At 27.6% G+C, this 13,264-nt stretch overlaps 1 protein-coding gene across 1 annotated transcript in view; it reads left to right on the top strand.

Annotated features, from left to right (window-relative positions):
* The first annotated feature begins 937 nt into the window (after positions 1-937).
* Positions 938-13,264, top strand: part of LOC113552240 (muscarinic acetylcholine receptor DM1) — a 29,756-nt gene continuing 17,429 nt past the window's right edge. Inside the window, exon 1 of the mRNA XM_026955004.1 lies at positions 938-1,107. The gene's annotated coding sequence lies outside the window, so the exon portion shown is untranslated. The remainder of the gene's footprint in view (positions 1,108-13,264) is intronic.

Raw genomic sequence — 13,264 nt, forward strand, 5'->3', positions numbered from 1 at the left:
CATGGACATTGATTGGTTACAAACTGTTTACACATCCCAACACCCATATCGTATCTATTATGTGTTCGTTGTAGTTGACAGTAGATAGTATTCAATAGCAGCGTAACCAATGACGGCGTTTAATATAGGCTATTTCACTACTCCGGTGTCATGCATACGATGCGCATGTGAAAATTATATTATTATAAATATTATGTAATTATTACGTACAATTACAATAATACCATAAGTGATGTATTTTTAACTTAATAACTTTCCAAAAGTGTCATAGCGGCAACCTATAAAATTGATTGAATACAGCCATATAGCAACTTATGTATATAAAGTCTTAGTGAAAAGGTGTCCTTATTATTATAATAAAAATGTGTTTTATAATAATAAAATATTATCGGTAAGTTTAGGTATTGGTATTAAAATAATATGATGTGATCTTCATCGCCCGAGAACATTAGTTGGCTATAAATAAACAGCCGGCGAAACAATATTGTTTTCAGCAGCCAACGTGCCATATTGTTTTCATTTCCCGGTCGACTTGGTGATATCTGCCTGCTTCAGTCCCCTCCCGGAACGATAATTATTTTATATTACTACAACAACGCTCTCTTCTCGTTGCCACCGCGTCTAAGGCGCGAGGGTGGTCCACACACCCTCTGAACACACAGACACACAAACACACACACTCACAGAGCCACTCTCCCTCACCACCCCGACCCGGGGATGGATGGCACCACCGGGGCGTATTTTTCGGAATCGATGCACTCGGCGATTGGTTGGGCGTGAAGCGTTCTGCTTCGGTGCAATGTGACCCGCGCGTGGTGACGGGCGCGCGTGGCCGTGGTGGAGCGGAGATGGGAAGACGACAACGGGTGCCGAAAATCAATGAGCCCCCTGACCTGCCGGCGGGACTGCTCGCACAGCTTCCACAGTCCCGGACCAGCGGCCGCCGCATGAGCACGACGACTTTTCTCGGGCGTACGCCAGTAGTATAACAATAACAACGATAATAAAAATAATAATAATAAAAACAATAACAATATTAGTCAGTGTGTTCACGTGCGTATGACCGATGTGCCCTTTTACCAAAGTACACAATATACAACTGCACAGGTACTCATCATTAGTATGTGTGTGTAATGTGTGTTAATATACACGTGTGCGTGATTTGTATATATATATATATGTATTATGTACTATGTAGTTTTAAATATAGATATATTATGTGTGTGTGTGTGTGTGTGTGTGTGTATGTGTACATTTATATTTATTTGTTTGTGTTTATTATATTATACGTATGTATAAATATTACGTATACATAACTTTATAATTGTATTGTAGTGTAATATTATGTAGGACGTAGGTGTATACGGGTACGTAGTATTTTGATATATATACAACATTGTTGTATAGTTGTTGTGTTTGTAATTTTTAACCGTTTAATTTACGCTGTTATTGTCGCACCTCGCCGTATCATCGGACGGATAACAGTTTTCAGACTGGAACGTTGTGTGTATGCAATCAACCAAGAGACGGTTTTTTTCCTTTCGGTTTTCTCTTCCGTCGTCGATCAATCGCTCGCCAGCACGGCAGGTCTCGGATTTATACCGCCGACGTCTGAAATCAATGATTCTTATATACGATTTACACATATCTAAGAATATTAAAATTAGTCTTCTGCGTTCGTACCTGTACTGGTATACGTTGTATACACTGTGTTATAGTTTGTTTAATATTGCAGTATAATCGCTTTGCCGCCTGCAGATAACGCGTGTCCGACACGCGCGCCCTGCCTTGCATGCTGAATATCCAGTGGACACTGTTTGCGTCTGTCACACGTATAATTGGTTTTAAATTTTTATCATACGCATTATGCTGTCTGTTCTGATAACGATAACATCACATGGTTTATATATTGTACGCATATACCTCTTAATTTTGATAATATTTCACATAATAGCTGTATTGTTATTTTGCATCATTAATTCTAACTAACTGTTTTACACCCAGTGGTGTAGTCCACAGATTTTCCAAGAACTAGTGTAGCTATAATTTTAATACCCTCCTCCCTAAAAAAAATAATATAATTTATCATAGATGCTTGACGCTGCCAATCATGATTTTTCATTTAATTTTAATTTTTCAATATTAAAGCTGAACAATTTGATACAAAGCTCCTCAATCCTTACGTCTTTCTTACATATTATAGTACGAATTACTTAAATAATAAAAATACATCTTCGTGCTGAGTTGTGCATTTTTAATGGATGGCTTGCCCCAATTGTATATAAGCTTCAGGTGCCGTATAAAACCAGTGAAATTGCACTACTTATGCAATACCCAATGTAGGCACCAATGTTTACATCTGAGTATTTGTATAAGTATGAAGTATAATGTACTTCCAACTTTGAGTGAAGATTTATAGTTTTCACCTGGGAATGAGTACTAGCACTGCCGCTGTTTTTTATAATCTATACGACTATACATAATTTACTATCCTAGCTATCTCAGGAATCATAAATCACATCGTATTGAATGACAATATACCCAATACCTAAACTACTTCCTATTATAATATCACATTGTAAGGGGTTGATATTTTAAAAGCACGTGCTATTATTCATTATTCAGAAAACGTAAACATACATTCTCAAGACCGCTGCGTAACCTTGGTGCTAGATCCGAACATACTAAAGAACATACTAATATTATAGATCATTGTCAATCTCCGATGCCACACCTGTTGTATTACTTGGACCCGGTACTATGATAACGGTAATATTGGCATGCTTATATTACGTATTTATGTAGGTACGTTATCGATTATCGTTCACGGGCGTTTACCCATAACCACGACAATTGCGAAACAGCGCGGCGTGGCGACTTCTTAATATGATATTCGTGTATTATAATGTACACCGATAACACCTGTATATAATTATTATTATAGTTTATGTTTTTTGTCGTATAGAAATAAACGTTACTGTGATTTGTGGAGATGTAATTGTTAGAAAAGCATTACTCTGCGACTATAATAATTTACATATTATTTTAACGTGAAAAACCTGGTGATCGGTATAATATATTATTATTTACTATTATTATAGCTTTATGCGAAGTGATTAGAAATTTACGTTACGATACTCACAAAGAATTAAATATCCTTGGTTGCTGTAATTCGAACTCATTCCGATCAATCCATGTATCATCATTCATCATGTATTCAATGTATATCGCTATTATAAATAAATTATGATAAATAAAAGTACCCATGTGAAATGAATTGTAATCGATACAATTAATTTCACACTGAATTTGAGGACTAGCACTATACGTAAATCTATAAAAACTATAGATAAATCCTACCTATCATAATAATACATTATCTGGTAAGATAATTATGGAAAATACATAATCAATGCATATATTGTACATAATATAATTATTCGTTTAAAAAATGCGAACAATAACTATTTAAAAAATTTTCTTTTGAAAAATTTAAGTTATATGTTACATTCAACTTAAATATTTCATATTGCTCTTATTTTTTTTATCTTCATGTTTAATGATTGATAAGTTTATCGAGTCTTAATAGTTTTTAATGAATATGTTTTTAAAATGTGAATTTTTCTGTATCCTGCATATTTTCCTCAGTGTTTAAGTACCCTTAATACTTACAGACGATTTGCACCTAAGGTGATATTATGGTATAATATAATACCTATTACGTGTCAACGAACATGAATCGAACATTGTATTATCATCAAACGTGTAAAATATATGCGTTACATCGATTAAATGAGCTTCAATGAGGCTTATTGTCATCGCTTTTCGTTAAATTAATTGTATTGTTACATTATTATTATCATTTTAATATTTAAATACATTTATTCAATTGTATATAATATGGTATATAATGCAAAGATATAACTTTAGTTAAAACCACAAACAATGGGTGCTCGTTAAATAATGTTACGCCAACATATTATTTATGATTAAATAATATTTTTCAAAACGTACTTATTACCTACTAGAATAATCCTAGTAACTGGATACTAGATTTTAGTATTCATTCGAATAAAACAAATGTTATTGCCTATTATTCCATGGCTATTTATTATGACTATCTAGCATTCTACGAGTAGTATCTAGTGCAGTTACTGGATGAAAGGTGTATACCGTACCTGGCCACCAAGTTTTAAAGGGCGCCTTTGTCTTTTAAATTGTATATTTTTTGGTACATTTTAAGGCATAGGTGCAATTTAAGTTTTTGATTTTGAGGAGGTTTACATATACTACAGACACGTGGGGCTCTGCCCCTCACACCCCCTATTCAAATACCTGAAATACCTATAAAATATATTAATTTTTGTAATATTATATAACATAATATATTTTTATTCTCAACTACTTTCCTATATTTAATACAATTAATATATTTTGATACACCTATTACTTAACTGAAAAATATTTTAATAAAACAAATAACCTTTAGGTATTTATATATATATATATATATATTATAATTGTAACCGTCGATTTTAAATTGGATATTTATCTAAGATTAATTCGTTGAACAATTTATTTATTTGAAAAATCTCGTTCAGTATAAATTATTGATAAATTAGTAAATTTATCTTAACTCATAGAAGTTTGAAACCAATTTTTAATATTCTTCATTGCTGAGAATGATCTTTTGCATGTCACAAGGTTAACATTGGTAAGAAAATATTTTAAATTATAAGTTATAACATCACGTAACTAAAAACTACAAGTTCTTTCAATTGCAGTCTGTATTATAACATATAAACAAATTATTAAATCCATTAACCAATAGACAATAGTTCTGTGAGTTATGAATAACAAAAATGGGAATTGAAATACAAGTATTTAACGTAATGACTGGGGCTGTTATAAAAACCAAAACCAGTATTAAAAATACTAGACAAATTGAAATATTATCAACAATGCATTGTAATTTGTAATGATATTAAAACCACTGCTAAATGTATTTAGCCATGATTAAATCTATACTACGTTCTGTGCGTAGATATCTACTAATGAAAACACATGAATAATGAATTGTAAAACGTTAGAAAACTATTTCTTTAAACAACGTTTACTATAGTATGTAGATTAAATAATTAATGAAGAAATGAAGAATTTAATATTTAAATTAAAATCCTAGGAGGCTTAATCCTTCCAAGTCCTTCCCACTAAATTGCGCCTATGCTTCAAGGTACTTATTGTCAATTTACTGTGTCTTTATTAATCGGATAAGAGAATATTATTATCTAGAATACTGAATAATAGTTGTTGACAGGCGACAGCTGAGTTTTTCTAAGAAACAGAAGTATTCAAATAATAAAATTGTATTGTTATGATAATACATTTTTGATCACAAACCACGACTATTTTCAATGTTATGGTTATTGTTACTACCTTATCCATTTACATATGAAGTATAAACTCTTTGTTATCATCAAAGTAAATATTATTATTATAATGTGATTACTGAAAAAAGCAAAATAGAAACTTAACAGATTTAATTTGTAATTATTAATATTAGGCAAACAATTTTAAATTAAAATATCGTTTTTAAAAAGAAATGTAATTTTAATTTTATTAACCTCATAATTTTTAATTGTTTTTAGTTTCTAGAAAAAATGGTAAAAAATCTAATTCTTGTAGCATTGATAATTACTACGGGTAATGGGTAAGTCCTCACCACAGGACACTCGTAAAAAATATTATATATACCTATTATTTATACTTAGGGAACTTATTGAAATTGAAATATAAACGTGATAAAAAATCTATTTTCATAGTTTATAACTGCTGGATTTCACAGGGGTTTTACTAAGTGAAACAAAAGATTATTAAAGTTTAATATTATTAAGAATTATTTAACATTATTTATAAATGTATATATCTTTTTAAATTTAAATGAAAAATTATATGATATTCAGAAATATCCTAATATATTTAAAATTCTACGTAAGCAATTAAAAATGTCACACACACTGTATAAAGGAAGTAATTAATAAATTAAGTATTTTCTTTTTAAAGTGCATATATATTTATATTAATTTTAAGGAATGCTATGCAAAGACTTACAATTTTTAAGTGGTGGTAGTACAACGATTGTGAGTTTCATTACCTCACCACTTTTAATGATTAGTAAGTTTTGTTGCATAACTTATTTAAACAAAACGATTTACTAAGCTTAGTATAATGTTTTGTCGAGATAATTGAGTTCCTAATAATTTTTCACGGTTAGGTGTATGTAATATTAGTGTTCATGTTTATAAAAACACTTAATAAATATTTAATTTATAAATATTTTCTAAATAATTTTAACCATTTAGCTGAAAACTTTATAGGGTTAATATAAAATCAAATATAAAAATATAATTGTTCGTTTACTTTTTATAATGATATAAAATATTATGTTTTTTTTTCATTAGAATAATATTGAATTATCTTGAAAAGTAACCATTATAACAGTGTAAGTACCTATACCACATACAATTTACTATTTTAATAAAAATGCCCCGAAATTCATTTGTGTATATTATTATAATAGTATTTATTGATAGGCAATAAAAAAAAGGGGGAATTAAGTAACTTTTCTGCTGTAAATTGTGAATGTATATATCAAGGAATAACTAATAAGTCACTGAAATATATGTGTTAAATTATAATTCAATGATAAATCACTGTAAACAAAAAACGATTCTGAGTAAATACTGTCTATCAGCTGTTTATTTTATAATATAATTGTATTGGGTACTATTAAAGTAATTTATTTTACTGTTCGTAAATACTACTCCAGGTAGAATTAGTTCTTATTGAAAACGTTACATTTGAAAATGTCATTGTGTGTATAAAATATAAAAATATAATACTTTAAGAATTTCAATTATCCATGAATATATTTCTTAAATTTAAACAAAATAACTAAAATCGTTGTTATACGTTTAAATATTTAATTTCGTCCAAATTTGAATTTGAAATGCTTACGAATAAAACCTAACTAAAGTGCAATATAAACGTTTGAATAACCTCGAATTTTTAAATTCTGACAAGTGATGCTTAACATAGTCTAATACTTGATTATTTTTACAACATACTCAATATGTTCAAGAAATTTAAATTGAAGATAAATATATAGGTCTTTAACTGATAATACAGATAAGATTTGTTGTTGTTAATAGAGTACATATAATTTGTATGTTTACAAGGTGTGTAAAAACACACTGAGCAACATTATTATAAATTCTAATTTTGATAATAACCAGTGAATGAGACGAGTATTAGTATAGACAGGTTACCTAAGAAGACCATTCAGGTTTATTAAAATAAATATTGGGCTTGTGTTTTAAATTATTAAAAATTATTTTTAATTTATTTATATTGCTACTAGGCTTTGTTCACACACTTAGTTTTGTTTTAAACATTTACAGCTTTTGGAATACCATTAAAGAAATCTGGTATAGAGTCATACATTGTACTATAGGCTATAAATGTACGATAGAAATCTGTAAATAAATACATACCTATTACATAGGTGTCTGGCGTGGGACTTGACGCGCCACCCTCTCTTTGCTTGCAATCCTCGTAAAACGCGTTTCGTCGGACCGGAAGTGATGAGATTCGTAAATATAATACGTATATATCAACGACTTGTTTCACTGGAATATCGCGTCGCGCTATAGAATACTTGACAGATTCGCGAGCAGTACCGCAAAAATGTTTTTAATCAGACAATGCGGTGAATGGGGAAAATATTAATCACGGACGTAGAGAAAACAATCGGCAACCACCATTTTCTATTAAGAATGACAAATACCAAGGTAACCTACCGAAGAACAAAGCTAGATACCACCATTATGTACCATGTTAGTATGTAGAGATGAATATATTAAAAATGTACCGCGTTGCCGACATTTTGTAATGAAAACCTGGCGTAGCCGCGTAGGTATAGGAGTCTATATACTGTATCGTCATTCGCCGTGCTGTGTATTTTTGTGTGAACTCAATCCGTTGGTTATCAATTATATGTAACACTCGTCCTATAAGTAATAAGTAGAATATATTTCAACTTCGACACGATGCAGACGATGTAGTATGAAAGCTTTAATAGGCTCATAAAGTCATAAACCATATGGGCGACATAACATTAAAGCAGTCACGTTGACGGCAACCGCGGTATACACGTGGTGACTACGGTTTACATTGTTTATGGTATTCTGTGAATGAAAAACAGCAATATTTTTTTCGGTAATCACCAATTTTTTCCTCCACGCCCGTCGCGTCGAGCTATTTTCCCAATGTCGTCGTCTTCCACGATTTTGTATTAATAATGGTGTGTAGTTCAATAAAGTCTAGTGAAATAAGTTGTATACCTACGTATATCTGTAAGCCAAATTTCCAGTCAGGTAAAATGCTTCGCTTATTTCCCGAGGATTACGAGCAAAGTGCGGTTCGTCAAGGTAAAGCCTGGTATCCACTACACCGTTAAGTCTTGTGTTCTACATACATCTAAAACGTAGGTAACAAAATGTTTATAATACGCTACTTTTTAGTTAATCAATGTCCAACACTACTTGTCATTGTGTGGTGAATCCTGGCTTGATATACGAAGCAATGAAGTTTATATTAATATTCTCTACATTAGTTACAGGTTACTTTTAAGGATGAACATTTATACGACATTCATGCGCTTCTACGATCATTACTGTCATTTTTTAGACATCACGGTATTCCTAAATAAATTATTATAATCTGAATTAAAGCTTGGGGAAATAGATATGCACCGTTAGTTATTTTATAAAAATTGATAAAATATTATCTAAAATATAATTTAATTAAATGTGTTTAATTTAAGCATGCAGGGGTTGGGATTGGTTAAAAAAATACGCTGTGTATATATAAAAAGTTATTGTTGGAAGTTTGATTTAGTGTGTTTATTGTCTCTATAATTTAAGTACAATTCATAATGATACATTTATCAGTTTTTACTTTTATTATTCATTACTTCGACAACCTAGGTAAAAATATTCTCCGCGGTAATTACAAATTATCAAATATTGAATATTGGCGCATAAAAACTTTTTATTTGTATATTAAATTACTCAGCTTTTAAATAATGACGAGATATTGTTAGTTCGCTCGTTAAAACCAATAAAACGTGTTTGTTAAACTAATTGGCTCAACAGTTGGTTTATTTAAAAGTATACGTATTTTTTTATGACACGTTTTCAAACTAATAATTATATCCTCAAAATGTGTACTTCAACTAATTATTAATAAAACAATAATAGAATACAGGGTATGAAAACCAAATGAGTGAACTTATTACTACCTATATGAACAGGAAAAGCTATAATATTAAATTATTAAAGTTATTATTTTGGAGGACGTACTTGAAAAATATTGAATAAAGTCTATAATTTATGTGTAACGAAAGTTATAAAGGTTAGATTAGGCATTTAGTATAGGTTTTTATATTTTTGTTTCTTTATCAGTAATTTATTGCATTTTTACATTATTGAATTGTATTTTATAAATGATATAATAATGCTTAAGTGTGTATATCGTAAGAGATTAATTTTATCAGCGATCTGAAAAAATGCAAAACTTTTAAAATTGGGTAATTTTTAGTATTAATTGCATTGAGTTGTAAATCAAAATATATTTTCAAAAACAACGATTCACTGTGTTCATTATTAAAATGTTTCCATTGTATACCTGTAGTGGTTGAACGAACAATATATTATCGACACGTTATTACTTATTTTTGTACGGATTTCAAATACAAAATAGTAGAATAGAGGTATTAAGAAAGCACCTTTATCTAAACTTTAAATTGTAAAGCATGATCAGTGCATGCGCATGAGTGATCTTTAGGTACATATCATAATAAATGTTTTTTTATTATGATGGTATAGTATACGTATATTATAAAAAGTAATCAATGAATTTTGTTCGATACTTTACGATAATATACATTATACACAACTCACGATACGTATATAGTTATTTATATTATATTATATAATAATAAATTATTGTCGACTACTTATAATAAGTAATCAGTCACTGTGTTATATTTATAATTAAATGATTAATGTAGGTATATTTTACGTATGTGGTGAATCTTGAAATTGCTTTAATTAATTATACGATGATATGTAAAACCGACAACTGTTATATTGTACAGTTGTTGGTCAATAGATTATATATTATATTGATTACCTATCTTAATTTTTTAATTTCGATTTGGTTTCATTGACTATAATATTCTGATAAGTGTATTTTGTAAGAACAACTACGTTTTATAATTTTAATGCGGTGTCTAATGTACCTATCTCATTGCTTCCCTGTTCTAGGTCTTTACTAAGTGTTTTCTTTCAATTTAATTTAAATCTAAGTACGGTTGTAGATTACGTTACATATATTTTTTATTAATCTTAAATTTAACATAGAAATAATTTAATGGTAACATATACTAAAATTATCTCAAAAAAGGTGATAAACATCCTATTAAAATATAATTTGAATTAAAACGTATTATTTTTATATTAAAATAAATTATTCATTTTCTGAATGCGGATCTTATCAGATATTTTGAGTTTGTTTGTTTGTTTTTTGTGAATATAAATTGATATAAAGAGGTGCCGTCGGAATAAAATATACGCATAATGGAAAAGTAAACGGCTGAAGCGTATTTCCGAGACAACCCTCACTGGGTAACTATATTACTCGTACAAAGTAACATTGCATTGAGAAAATTATTAAAAAAAATAAATAAAATAAATAAAGCTGCTTTTAAATTAAATTCTTATTTTACAGTTTTGTAACAACATTTTTACTAATAAATGGGTTTACACTTTTACTTGCTATATTTAAAAAAAAAAAAAATACAGGATCAACTACCTATAATAATATTTGATTTTTTTTTTAATTGAACAATAGGAATGTTATGAAAAAAATGTAATTATTCAATTTTCTATAATATTTATTGAGTTTAATAGATTCATTATGTTAAAAGACAGCATGACGTAATGTTTTTAAAGAAATAATAAATGATGTATAATTTATTATTTAATATGGTTTATTTTTTATTCGTCATCACGTTGAAGGAATTACTCAATACGTAGTATTTTTGGTTGCATTATTTTTCATTTATTCAATATTAATATTTTATTGTATCTAAATCTAACTTATTATTTATTAGAAATTTAGTTAAAATTATTATAATTTATAAACTTTATCATTTACTTAATATAAATGATTTGAAGTTATTCTCATATTATTCGTTTGAGTAGGCACATAATAGTTTTAAGAATACAGGAGAAATTAACAGTTTTTAAGTATAGTGGCAATTAATATATAAATATACTAATATAGTAATAAAATGTAGTATAATAATTAATATTATAATATTATGAGTACCTACCTATAAATTATTTTTAAGTGGTTTATTTTTATTCGAGTAATCTGTTTATGTAACTGTGAGATAAATTTCGGATGAATCTTGTTTCTTTAATGTAAAGTCATTTGCGTACATAGTTATTAGTTATTTTAATATATTATTAAAATATGTTAAACATTTTTAGTTTTGTTGGTACTATCGTATATAATTATGGCAAAACGTCTAAAAATAAATAATAATATTGTTAATAAATATCCTAAATACCTAAAATAGCCATTTACAAATAATATATATATATATATATATATATATTGTGTGCCTATACTGTATACATATTTGATAATGATCAAAAGTAATAATAAGTATTAAGTATCTATTCTTCTATTATTTAGAAATATATATTTAATACCATTATACTTATTTTATGTATTACAAATATTATATATACTATGTATGAACCCGTTTCTTAATTATTGTATAATACAGTATTTACATTTTACATATCATACTTTAATGAATATAAGTTATAATGGTTAACAAACAATACATTTATACACATTTATTACGGTAGTACCACTAGAACCTACGCTGTTAAAACGTTGTTAAATAATATGACGTGGTTTAAAATTCGTGACATTACACAAGCTTCGCTAATATATTGATGTAAATACTTGGTAAAAAGTTGTCAAAGTAATTTTTTTCAAATGATATATAATATCAAAATAATTGTATGATTTATTGTAAAGGTTTAATGAAATTTAAATAAACCTAATACAACATTGCTTGTATAAGGTAAATGGTAAACTCATAATGGTTATTATAAAATGTATACATAAGTTATTTAGTTGTATAAAAGTTTGTAACTCTATATTTTATGAATTAAAAAAAATTCAGTATTCTTTTTAATTTTAACATAAATCCAAACAATAAACGCATAATTACGTAAGATGTTATTTAATTTTTATATTTTCCAAAAAATGAAATTATTATTATTACATTTTTAAATGGATGTTGTGGTATTTTATTAATGGTTCCGTTTTGTTTACATTTCCTCAGTAATCCACCTTAAGCTCATTTACACGGCAATATAATTTTTATCTTCTTTTCTCTATTTTCATAACCTTTCACGTTCTTCCAATATCAAGAAACATAAATGCATAATATTATTACTTGATTTTCATATCGATGATTGAAAAAAATAATTATTCTTAACATTTTTCTAAAAGTATATTGGTAATTTTTTCTATCGAAAAATATTTATTATGATTAATATTTATATTACATACCTGAAATTATATTATTTTTAAGTTATTTAATAATAAAATAATTAATATTTTCTTTCGTAACTATTTTAAAAAAATTTTATTTTTCGAATGATGACATTCATTTTAAATTTCATACACCTAAATAAAATATTTTCCTGAGTATTTCGATATGTATAAAAATCAATCTAATAAACTACTCATTCAAAATTATTTTTATATATCTAAATACTCCAGAAGATATTCTAATTAACAATATGAAATTAAAAATAAATATTTTTACAAATGTAAATTTCATAAAAAGTTATAAAGATAAAAAAAATAGTAAAAAATATTGTTTTGTGTTGATTTAAAAATATGTAAAAAAATTATTTTCAAAAACATTAATTGTATTTATTTAAGTTATAATTTTTCTTCGATAAAAGGATTTTTTTAAGCAATATTTATATGTAGATAGTATTACCCATTACCTATATTCTAATGTATAGTACATATGACTATTTGTATACGCGCACTATCAGTATTACTAACGATACTAGTTTTTATAGTTTTTTAGATGCATTTTTGT

The sequence above is a fragment of the Rhopalosiphum maidis genome, chromosome 2, assembly GCF_003676215.2.
Source record: "Rhopalosiphum maidis isolate BTI-1 chromosome 2, ASM367621v3, whole genome shotgun sequence".
NCBI classification, from domain to species: Eukaryota; Metazoa; Arthropoda; class Insecta; order Hemiptera; family Aphididae; genus Rhopalosiphum; species Rhopalosiphum maidis.